At 41.9% G+C, this 11,772-nt stretch overlaps 1 protein-coding gene across 6 annotated transcripts in view; it reads left to right on the top strand.

The window, feature by feature from the left end:
* The window catches only part of lpp (LIM domain containing preferred translocation partner in lipoma), a 208,967-nt gene that overhangs the window by 134,377 nt on the left and 62,818 nt on the right, over positions 1-11,772 (top strand). The gene's annotated exons all lie outside the window — the stretch shown is intronic.

The raw sequence follows: 11,772 nt of genomic DNA, 5'->3' as shown, positions 1-11,772 counted from the left end.
ACATCAGCTACTCCGTATGATTAGAAGCAGACTTCAGACTTGTAAAGCCCCAACCAAACCCATCTTCCTCTGTATGAACAGTGTCCCCTGTTGGCTCTTCATGTGCATACAGCCCACCCTCACCCCCACCACCCCAATCAGTGCAAAGCTCACAAACAAGTTCCCCTGTTGTTTACGGAGAGTTGCAGAAACTTTCTTCCTCCCTGAGCTCCTTACATCCTCCTCCTGCCCACAAATAGGGGGGCTTTTATTCCTCCCCCGGGTTGGAGACTCTGAAACGTGTGCACTTTCTAAACTTTTCTTTTTTTTGTTTTTTTTCTTCCACATCTCCGTCTAATCAAGGAAGCGTTCTCTCCACCTCTCCCCCCTCTGAGGTGTTGGCTGTTGGGTCAGACTGTCATCCAGTTGAGCCGTGTCGTTGTTTAGAGGTGGGGAGTGACACGGATAAATCATGGTTTTATTTTGCCGAGGAGGTGAAATTACACAGGAGGTGGACGGCGGCGCGGATCGCAGAAGGGAAGTGCTCGTTGCCAGGACATGGACTTGAGGAGACTGACCCGTGCGGGCCGTCATTATGTCCGCCGCACGGGGCCTTAAATATAGATCCCGGGTTCCCAGATGAGGCCGGAGCCGGACGGAGGCGCGGCTCTTCTCGCCCAAAACCAGGAAAACCTGCATCCTGTTTTAATATGGCGTTTGCAGCAGTTCACAGGACTGTAATGGTACACCGAGAGGCGCCAAATAAGTTTTATCTCAGTCCCGGCAATTTGTGCAGTCATTTGTTGTTGTGGTTGTTTTTTCTTGAGGTTTTTTTTTTTTCTCCCCAGATTGCTCGTGGCACCCCTCTCTCCTCAACTCTCTCTGATTTTCAAATATCTGTTTGCAGGGGGATGTGTCAGTTCTGAGCAGATGACCTAGTTTTTATGCACGCACCATCTTCCACGCGTAGAAAGACCCTTGTACATACGCTCCGTGTCTCGCGAAAGCGCCCAGGTCGATCATGCTCTGTGAATTCTGTTAACGCCACAGATTTGAGCTTCTGTGGGAACAAATAACAAAATAAAACATAAAAACCCGTCAGTTATAGAATCGGTTAATTTTTAATTATCTACTCCGTACACAGCTGCTCTATGGTTGACTGTTGTTTATTTATTTTTTTTTCTTCAGCATTTAATTGGAGCTGAAACAGCATGACCTATTTTGTTTGGAGAGAATGTATACTTTATCTGCGCCTCCTCAGAACGTGGCCCTGAGCTTAATTTTTGCAGCGCTGTAATGGTTCCCCTCAAAGTGTAATGCAGCGCAGATTACTCATAACCTGTTTAGCATTGCAGGCAAGCAAATTCATCAACTGGATTACATAAAGCCACAAATATATTCAGACCCCCTTTTGTGTGCATTTGCATGAAGTGAATCAATAATGCGGCTGATGGAAAAGTGACGGGGCAGCTTTAGCTCGGGAAATTATGCTGTTTAGTTTTGCATCTTAAGTGGAGCACCTGCAATCAGAATGGCGACTGGGTTCCCTGTTCGTCTGAAATGTGCCTGGTCAGGCTTCCGACTGAGTCACTGCGCCACTTTTCTGTGAAAGTGATCTGCTGTGTCACCGAAAAGCAAACTTGGAAAAAAAAAAAGGACGGCCGTGAAACTGCAGCACTGGCTCAAGTAAAGCCATTCTCTGTACATTTATGGTCCCAGATTTCAGCCTTGTAACCCCCCAAAGTTGAAGTGAAAAGCATAAATAAATGAGTAATCATGTCAAAGTAAGATTCATATGCCTTCCAGTAAAAATACTTGAAATTCAGCCAGATTTCAAGAATTCACACAAACATTTTATTCATAGCTGAATGTTGATAAATAATTGATACGCCATAAAATAAAAAAGCGTCCCCATAAAGTAAAAAACACAAATATAAAAAATATATTTATTAATTAGGAGTTTATTTTGTCTGTTTTATCTCCTATATTATTTATTATTATATGAGAACATGGAATAACAATACCCTGGGGGAAAAAAACTGTTAAAAAAATAAAAGTCCATGAAATGCTTAAAGTATCTTTACAAAATGTCACAAAACAAAACACTATGAAATGAATAAATAAACTGCAAATTAAATGCGTAAATTTTTTTTAATAAAACATGGTGGTGGAAGGGTGATGATGTGGGCTTGTTTTGCCACTTAGCAGAATCAACCATGTGGGCCTCTGCAGTCAAACAGGAAGTGAACTGTGTAACGGCTACAGCTGAGACCTCAGTAATGATGGCATCAGTGGACCAGTGATGACAGAATTAATTAGAAAACAATAGAAACGATCTGATTGGACCTTAATTTAATTGTCCGACGTTTGATGTCAACAAACACCTTTAAAAGGAAGAAACAAAATTCCACCAGTGATGTCAGAAATTGTGAATACTACAAGTACAAGTCACCAAATCGGAAGCTAACTTTAGCTCTGTATAGTACAGTGTGCAACATCACATTGTATTAAAGTAAACTGTCAATAGAACATGTACTACTGAATCTAAAGTGTGGTTCTTACAGATGTATGTAAACTTGCCAGCTCAGCACCTGTAGTTGTGACTTCTGACTGAAAAACTAATTCGAAGACTCAGAAACTCAGCTGTGCCGCGCTTTCTACTTCGCCAAGTTTTATTCTAGGTAATGTTGTTTAAGGAGAGGAGTGCCATCTAGTGTTTGTTAAAAAAATGCAGACAGCGTTCAAAATACGGGCTAAAGAGCATACCATACGGGACACTTCAGTTTGGCTAAAATTACGGGACATCCCGGCAAATACGGGACAGTTGGCAAACCTTGTTGTTTGCCAACCAGGTTTCTTGATAAAGTTTCCTTTAAAGAAGAAAGTACGAGTCGCAGATGACCAGCCTAGGCATGCTAGTTACTAGCTTCTCTAATGTTAAGTTAAGTGAGTAGTTTTCTCATTTGTCAACACCGGCCACTCATCTCTGGCGGTTGCTCGGTTGCCGGGGCCGGACTATAAATAATCAGATCTGTTGGTGGCTTTGGAATGGATATAGCCTCATGCGACAAAGAAGTAGCCACTGCTGGGTGCACAATAGCCTTAATTTAGGCACTGATGCCACACCATAGGGCTTGTGCAACTTCACTGTACTGAATACCTCTTCAGCGCTGTTCTACAAGGTCCTAAGAGGAATAATATTGCTGGAATGCTGGACTTACAAAGTGGTGTGCTCAAAATCTCCAGCAATCAGCACAAATGTCCTGAAGTGCTGTGTTTTCTTTAACTTGACATAATGAGTGGCTTTGTGTTGCTCATCCAAGTTCCAGTTTTCCCTGAGGAAGGACCAGATGATTGGTGTTTTCGTCCTAATGAAAGGCTCAAATTAAACGCGACGCGGCCGTTCGGTTGTCGACACACACAGAGACGTGCAGGAAGCGCGCAGAAACTCCCTGGAACGGAGAGTGGGCCCGATCCAGCAATCCTTTCATTGTTGTGGTAAAACGGAGTCGCCTAAGCTGCTGTAATCGCTCGTTTAGTGTTGCGGCAACAAATGCGTATTTTTAGACGTTTTCAATCCAATAATAAAGGTCCAATCCCCTCATGAACCCTCACTAATGCAGGGGTCCATTTGCTTGTTGCTGGGTTTTATTATTACCCCTTAATAGGCCTTATTTGCTTTTTCAGGGCCCTCTGTCCATTTCAGATAATTCCATTGTGATTTGGGGAGACAAAAGGAAGCGGCATGTCAGATTGAGCCGACTGAAGCCTGACTTAAAGCTGCAGCTCCATTGACAGTAAAGAGCATTTTCCATTGTGAAGTCCATCATCATTTAATCTGTGGATAAATATGGCTGCGAGTGATTATGTCTCCCTCAGTTTCTGCTGATGGTGCACAGGAATGTTGAGCCGTTATTAAAGGTAAGGCGGCTGCTTGAGGTTTGAAGTGCAGTTTGGCATTGGTGAGAAAACAGAGGCTCTATGAGGCTGATTGATGGCTGCAGGTATACAGACACAGATTAGGGTTTAACTGTTGTTCATTGGGGCTCTGTTTCCTCTCTTGTTGCTGTCACATTCAGCTTAGTGGGGGATTTTTTTGTTGGTGGTGTTGTTGTTTATCCATCTGCTTGATCTCATTGTTGTATCTGGACAAAGCAAAACAAGAAAAAAAATTGACCTAATTAGGAGGGTACAACTTTTAAGTCATCAAAATGTTACTGTCCGTCACAACGTAGGCCTTCGTCAGTCAATAAACCTGAGCGAACTGTTTTGCATCTTCCATTATTAGTCGCCAAGAAAATCAAGTCAACAAGTAGCAAAGGTTGTTTTAGACCAGTCATAATGGGACAATAGATTATTGAAATTTTGAAAAAGTCTTTACTACCACTGTTTTTTAAATGTTATTTGTTAGTTGCAAGACTCTAAAATGTTTCATTCTTGCGTCCAGATGTAAAAACTTTTTAGATGCCTGGAAACGATACTTTTTAATACGTGGTGTACAAAAAAATTCTCATGTAGGATCATTTCTACACATGATGACATATAACCCACCTCTTAACCTAAATACACACAGCATCGTTTCCATCCATAATCCAAACATTCATGCTCTTCATCGTCTTTGTTTTTTTTTATGTATTTCTTGAGCGGCTCTACAGTTCCACACACAGACCTACCATTTTGTTTTGGGTTGTTTTGTGTAGTTTATGACATTTCTGGGAAAATATGATGTATTTTAGAAATGACACCTTGGTACATTTGGAATAATTATGATTTCTTTTGGACAAGGCCTGAGAGGCACAAGTTAATATCAACTCCCCATGTTACTGTACCCCCCAATGCGGTCCAGCCGCTGCAGACCAACACACACAATCACATGACAACCAGCCATGCATGTCCATAGTTACTCTTAATTTAGAGAGACCAATTGACCTAACCCATGTCCTCCAAGAACATTTGTTCCTCACGGTCTCAACACATAAGCGGGTCTGAATTTAACCCACCAATGTTTGACCTGTGGTCCACATCAGGAAGTAGCTGTAGCCCTTTACCCACTATGGGGTAATAAGTAAGGGGTAATAAAGGATTGCAGAGTGAATATGGTACAAAATCCCCCAAAAAACAAGAATCTTAGTTTTGCTCAGGGATGCGCAGAGGGGCAGCCCAGTCAGAGGCCCTGTGTGGCCCCCCAACTGCAGTCCAAGAACAGTAGAAATTTGGCCCTCCAGCAGATAAAGCTAGTGCAGCCGCATGCTGCTGATTTTCACTGAATCGTTTATCTTAAATTTCCTTATTCAGAAAAGGTTCGGTACAACACAAATATAAAGTATATTTCTTTCGTAAGCCATGTTTTTTTTTTAAACTAAAAACAGACTTAAACACATAAGTTTGTTGAAAGAAGGCACATGTTTTCAAACAAAGTTCTTGTCATCGTTGCTGGGAACAAAGTAAAAAAAAAAAAAAAACATTTCCTGACCAATAAAATATTAAACATTTAGAAAACTTTATTCAGTAAAACATCTGAGACCCCATAATTATTCATTTTCTGAGCAAATGAGACTGCTATGTTTAGTCAAAATCTTGCATGTCATTTATTGCAGAGCAGTTGAAAAGAATGTCAAAATAAAACAATTTTAGTTGATGCTTAGGAAATGAACATTCACTTTACGCTGTCAACTTTAAACAGAACATAAAGTTATAGCTTAAAGTTTGAAGCAAGGGGAGAAATGTTTTGATGTCACATCCCCATAAAGATGACCTGTTTGTATAACAGCCTCACAGTGAACCACACACACACACACACACACACACACACACACACACACACACACACACACACACACACACACACAGCAGTCACCATGTTTTCACCTTTGAGGGTAATACTGTTCAAAAGTTTGCCCAAAAAGTCTGTATCTTTTAATGACTCCAAAATGGTTTTGTTCATGTTTGCCAGGTAAAAAAGGAGAATACCCACATTTAAAGGTCTCATATAAGTTAGTAATAGTCATGATTGTGATCATTTAAATACATTTGTGAGAATTAAGGATTTGTGCCTTTATATTATTTACAGACTCCCAGTGAACTGAACATGGACGGCTTTATTGCTTCTAATGACTGCCAAAGTCAAGGTGACTGCTTATGTCATAATGGCCGACGTGTTTCTGTCATCTGCTCACCTCACAGGAGCACACATTGACACATTGTGCTATTGCACAATAGATGTTCTGTTCAGGGTCTGGACGTTGCTGACCTTGATTGAAGAAAATTAATAGCTGCTGGTTATCCCATTGACTTCCTTGAGACATTATGTTTTTCTCATGTCGCATGATTACATAGTGAGTCATCACTTACTAAAACACTTGTCCGGACTGTCCAGACCTATAGTTTATTATGTACAACTGAGTCATACTCCAGTCACCTTGCACATGGCAGAATGTCCCCATGTCCGCCTGCTCTGACCCCCTGCATACAAGTGTTGATGTTAGTGGCCCGAACCTCTTGCTCAAACCTACTACTTCCCAAAGTGATGACTTCACATAAAGAAACCTCCCTTTTAAATAAATGGCAGGTTTTACAAAGAAAACTATTTTGTGTGAAAAGGTAAAATTGTCTTTTTGGCTCTTAAACTACCAATTCTCTTTCATTGTAGCCTAAAAAGAGACGCTTTGGGAGGCAGGGGGATTGCAGCAAGGTTGAGTCAGAAAATCCAGGATCAAAACTCCAAACAAAGGATATTGCTGTAGACACAGAGTGCTGTTTTCAACTAAAGGTAGAAGAAGAATCATAGTCGGGATCAATCAAAGTTCCTTTTGTCTCTATTGGCCCATGTTGCATCTTGACAAGTTATAACTATCACTTCTCTCAGTCTCCCATCACAGCCGGTGTTTTAATGGGAGACAGGCAGCAAGTTTAGTTCTGGATGTGGATCAGAGAGGTTCTGAATCATCATCAAATACAGAAACTAAATAGGCAGGGTGTTTTCCTGCCACATACAATCAATTTATAGCACAATGAAGTAACAATGTTGCCTTCAATTGTATTTATCAAATATGACTTAAAATAAATTTGACTTTGTAATTTAACACCTTAAAATTCTGTCTCTGTCTCTTTAAGAAGCTCCTGCTCTTTCTGACACTCCGCCTTCAGGAAGTCATCACATTAACTATTAATCCTTTAGTGTTTTTACCAGTGTTGCACTGAGAAGTAGCTGAATAATGAGCTCTGCAGATGCACAGTTCCACCAGAAGTTTGTTAACTGCTGCTGGCTAGTTTGAAGGAGCCGAGTGTGGGTGCCTTGGGTGACTCCTGCTCTGCGAGGCGGACGTTTGGAAGTTTGGAAACCGCAGCTCCAAGGTTGCGACGCTGGGTTCACCCAGTCGTTTTGCACAGCTGAATGGTTGCCAAGGGAGATGAAAGGATTTCTCAAACATGCTGGAAAGAATCAAAGCAACACTTTTAGATGAGGGAACAAAATTATAACATGATGTAAAGCTAAAAAAAAGTCAATTTTACATGATATTGCCCCTTCCTGAGTCATTATCTTGATTTATTGCAGGTTTGGCAATACGCTGCCAAACCTGCAGGGTTTTGCTGTATCAAAATGTTGGTACAGTAATTCAGGCTATTGATTACGTAATACTTTTAGACATGAACTCCAAATGCTACAGGTCGAATCTTTCTACAGCAGTAACTTCTGTTCTCGACCAGTCTCCTCCTGTCTTCAGCTCCACTTCCTTTGGGTTGAAGCGGAGTGGAGAGCAACCCGTGAGTTGCGTCGTGGTGACAGTCCAGATCTTCACGTCCCTCTCGATCCACACCGTTGGGGCGGAGGGGCAGTGAGATGTAAAACAGGGTCAGCTTCTCGTTGCGTTGCCCTCCTCCGTTGCACCTCCGATGCCCTGTGAGCAGTTGTCTCTGTCACTTCGGTGGGAAAACAGAGGCCTGAGGTTTGGATCCTGGCAGAACAGTCAGGGCATCAGGTGAGAACATCTCACGAGCAAAACCCTCCCTCCGCCACCTCTCTCCCTGCAGCTTTCTTCCCACCCACTTCCACTCCACCACTCACTTAATCACTCCTGACACAATGCCAATTCCACATTGAGCGCTCCTCACGGCTTTATTCATAGACTCGGCAGCCGGGCAGCGACCAGCTCCCAGAGTCTGTCGTTACGCATCGAGCAGCGGCCGCTTTCACGTCTTATTGTTGTGTTTTTTGATTACAAGTGCTCTGGCATTTACAAACCTCTGAAGCCTCGGTCCGACTGAGGGCGTTCTGCAGCCTGTCAGGATGTCTTTCAAGGAGGATCACTGCTGATGAAAGAAAGCAGATGCGGATGACCTGAACCCCTTCTGCCCCCCTTCTGCCTCTTCAAACTCGTTGTACATAAGAGAAGACAACAGGTGCAGCTGTTAACCCAGTCACCGCTAAATTTAAGCCCCAACTTCAATGAAACCGGGACCCGAGTGTCCTGAGGGCGCAGGCAAAACAATTTACCGAACTGAGCCAGACATAACTGGAAAAAAAACTCTCGCCCGCCGCACGCACAGCTGCTTTACAGCTCCCATTGTTGTCTCTGAAAAGCCGAACAGGAGCCATGAAGCAATCATAAAGCACGCAGGGAAGCAATTTCTTTCTCTTATTCAAGTGAAAAATTATTCCATGCTGTCACAAAAGACTCCCTAACAAGGTGCTTTAAACTCTCTGGCAGAGCGTTGCTGCGGGGCGGCAGAGAGCCGGATAAGATATAAATGAAGCTTAAAGTCAAGAGTCTGTTTCTGGTAATGGGTGCATTTCGTTCGCTCTCCAACCCGCTTTTGATGTGGAGTGAAGATTAACCGTGTTCAACTGTCTACTTGACTGTCTTAAATTAACAGCACGGGTTGACAGCCGCAGACCTTCTGCGAGGCAAAGGGAACTCGAAAAGAGATTTACTGCGTTTCTCCTTTGTGCGGCTTGTAGTTGTGTCTATTTCCGGCGCGTGGCACCTTTTGGTCAGTGAGAAGTTTCTAAGAAAAGCTGCGGCATTTAAAGGTGACAACAAAAAAATACTGGAGCACTGAGGAGAGCTCCCCTTTCATCTCCCACTAATCCTCCCATCATGCGATCTGGGCTAATAACGGCTGAGCGGGGCGCGGGGTGCCAAGGAATCCCGGCCCAGCTGCTTTCTAGAAAGAAAGTGCTCCTGCAGGGCAGACACGCTCCTCCGTCCGACATGTTGATCCCTCACAGCTAATGAGGCCTACTGTCTGAGCTTCCTTTATCAGCGGGGCCGTATCCTAAGCTGGGCCAAGCAGCAGTCATGCGTCATAAAGTTTACACTCCCAGATCCATGGTGGGCAGTAAGCAGAGCTAAACCGTTCTCACTCCCTCTGGATATAAAGTACAGATAGATGGCCTAATCTGTGAATTGGAATACCTCTGTATTATTCAGGTTCTTCACATACAGTGAGTCAGATTGCAGAATATTATGTCTGCATTTGATGCTCAAATCACTTTGGAGCCAAATTTGGATTTCCAGAAGTTTTTCCACTGATGTTAGAGGGTTAGAGGTTAGGGGTAGGGATAGGGTTAGATTTATGGCCCGAACTCGGCCGGGTTCGAGCCAGAGTTATTTTCTTGATGTTCGGGTTGGGCTCACAGACAGTGCTGGCTTGGGCCGGTCCGGGTTGGATTTTCTTAGGCCTGATCTAAACTCTAACATAGATAAATCAGGAACTCTGAAATGTGTAGTTCCTGTTTATGCACAAGGTAGTGGTAACTCTGCAGCATAGCTAGCTGCTAATGTAAGTTAGAAAAGCAGTAGCTAGCACTAGCACAAGTTAGCACTAGCACAAGCTACCACTAGCATAAACACTAGTGCTAGCTAACTCTGCTAGCACTGTCAGAATCCTGTAATGCTTAGGCCGTACCAGTAGGTGGAGACAACCTTGAAATGACTAAATCAATTGACAGTATTTATCCTTTATTCTCTGGCATTGAGTTCAGCTTTCGTTTGAAGTAAAGCACGTTTGATGTACATCAAAATGGCTCCACTGTTGTTTGGGTCTAGAAAGCAATACTGGGCATGCTCAGTGAAGCCCTCCTGATCCTTGACATTAATCTCTACATTTGAGGACCAGGTAGCTTCTACGGTAAATTGGAAAAGTTTTAGCTTAGTTAGTTTAGCTCTTCAGAAGTAGTTGATTTGATAGCAACTTAAGTCAGCGAGAAAACAAAACATTTCTGACTTTAACTCGTGACTTAACTTTTCTGTGACTCAAGTCTTATGAACAATATTTATAAGGAGTGAAACCAAGCCTCTATGAGTTACAGGCCACAGCTGAGACGTTAAAAGATATTTAAGTGTAAAAACTAATTAATGACAGTGGATTGTTAATCATTCTTAAAATATAATTGCTAAATGTCAAATTAAGCCAAGAACAAACATAATTCTAATGCAAGGATTTATTTTAAAAAGAACTAAGAAAAAAAACTATTTTCTCTTTCAATGCAGGAGCTTAAAACCACAACCGAAAATTGTTTACAAATTTGTGTGCATTCATTCTCTTAAAATATTAGTGTTTTTAACAAAATCACCAGTGGCACAGTCATTGGTGACCAAACTATGCCTTTAAAGTAGCTGAAATATTTTACTATCTACATTTAGCTTTAATGTAACCTGAGTTTCTAGGAACTTAGTTCAAGTACGCCGTGACTTTCTGTTTCCCCCTGGTATAAATACATATGATGCGGCACTTTGTAAGAGTTCCAGCAAAACATTATGACCCTTGACGTAAGCAGAAACGTGTGCGTGAACCTGAGTAGTTATTTATTTTAGGGCATCTATAAATAAAAATTGTAATGACACTAAACAAAAATGTGCTAATTTCAGGCCTAAATCCAAACCACTGTAACAAATAACGCTCTAAATCTGTCTGTCCATCTAAACAAAATATTCCTTTGCCTTCCATATGGAACATTGAGTCTACATCTTCTTACATCATCTCAATAATTCACCACATCCTCACATCGTTCATACATATCGGCAAAGGTTTTTTTTTTTTTTTTTTTAATTCATGAGTGTTTCTCAAAGATGTCTAGCGCGTCTCATGTTCATTTGGTCTTAAGTTCTGTTCAGCTGCCAAGCAGAGCCTTACGATGAGCCCATTTTCTCTCTCACCTCTGTGTGCCCCGTGGAGCTGCAGCGTGATGGCGCTCCGCACGTGGCAGGCGAACCCTCCCACGGCTTGCAGGGAAAACTCACGCACGCCTTAGCAAAAAAAACAACAACAAAAAAAAAAAACAGACTTTTTCGATTGTTTGGGTACAGCGCATCAGAGAGACGTGCTTTAAGTGGATCATAATGGTTAGAAATGGAAAACGGATGTTGATTTTTGACCAAATGGAAATGTGTTGTTTTCTGTCATAGTATGCCAGTAAACGACAGGAGACTTCAGACAGAACATATAATTCAGCAAAGCTGTTAGTTGGTGAAATGGTTGAGTCCTAATTGCGACTGATTATTTAATTGATGAATGCGATTAATTGATTAATCACATTAAAGAAAGGGCATATTCTTCCCATTTTTTATTTAACCGTTTAATATAATATTAGAAATACATTTTAAGGTGTAAATAAGCAAATCACTTCCTCTTTTAAATAAGAAAATAAATATTTTATTGCCTAAATGCAGTAATGTAGCATTCATTTAGTGAACGATTTATCGTTTGCAGCTGAAAAATCCTTCCAACATCGACGTGTTAAAAGCTCAGTCCTCCCTGCTTTTTTTTAACATCCACACTGTGTAGCAAAAG

This window comes from Poecilia latipinna, unplaced genomic scaffold (assembly GCF_001443285.1).
Source record: "Poecilia latipinna isolate Pla-1442-1.1 unplaced genomic scaffold, P_latipinna-1.0 Scaffold352, whole genome shotgun sequence".
Classification (NCBI taxonomy): domain Eukaryota; kingdom Metazoa; phylum Chordata; class Actinopteri; order Cyprinodontiformes; family Poeciliidae; genus Poecilia; species Poecilia latipinna.
The sequence above is the reverse complement of the archived record's forward strand: the minus strand, read 5'-3'. Positions and strand labels throughout refer to the sequence as shown.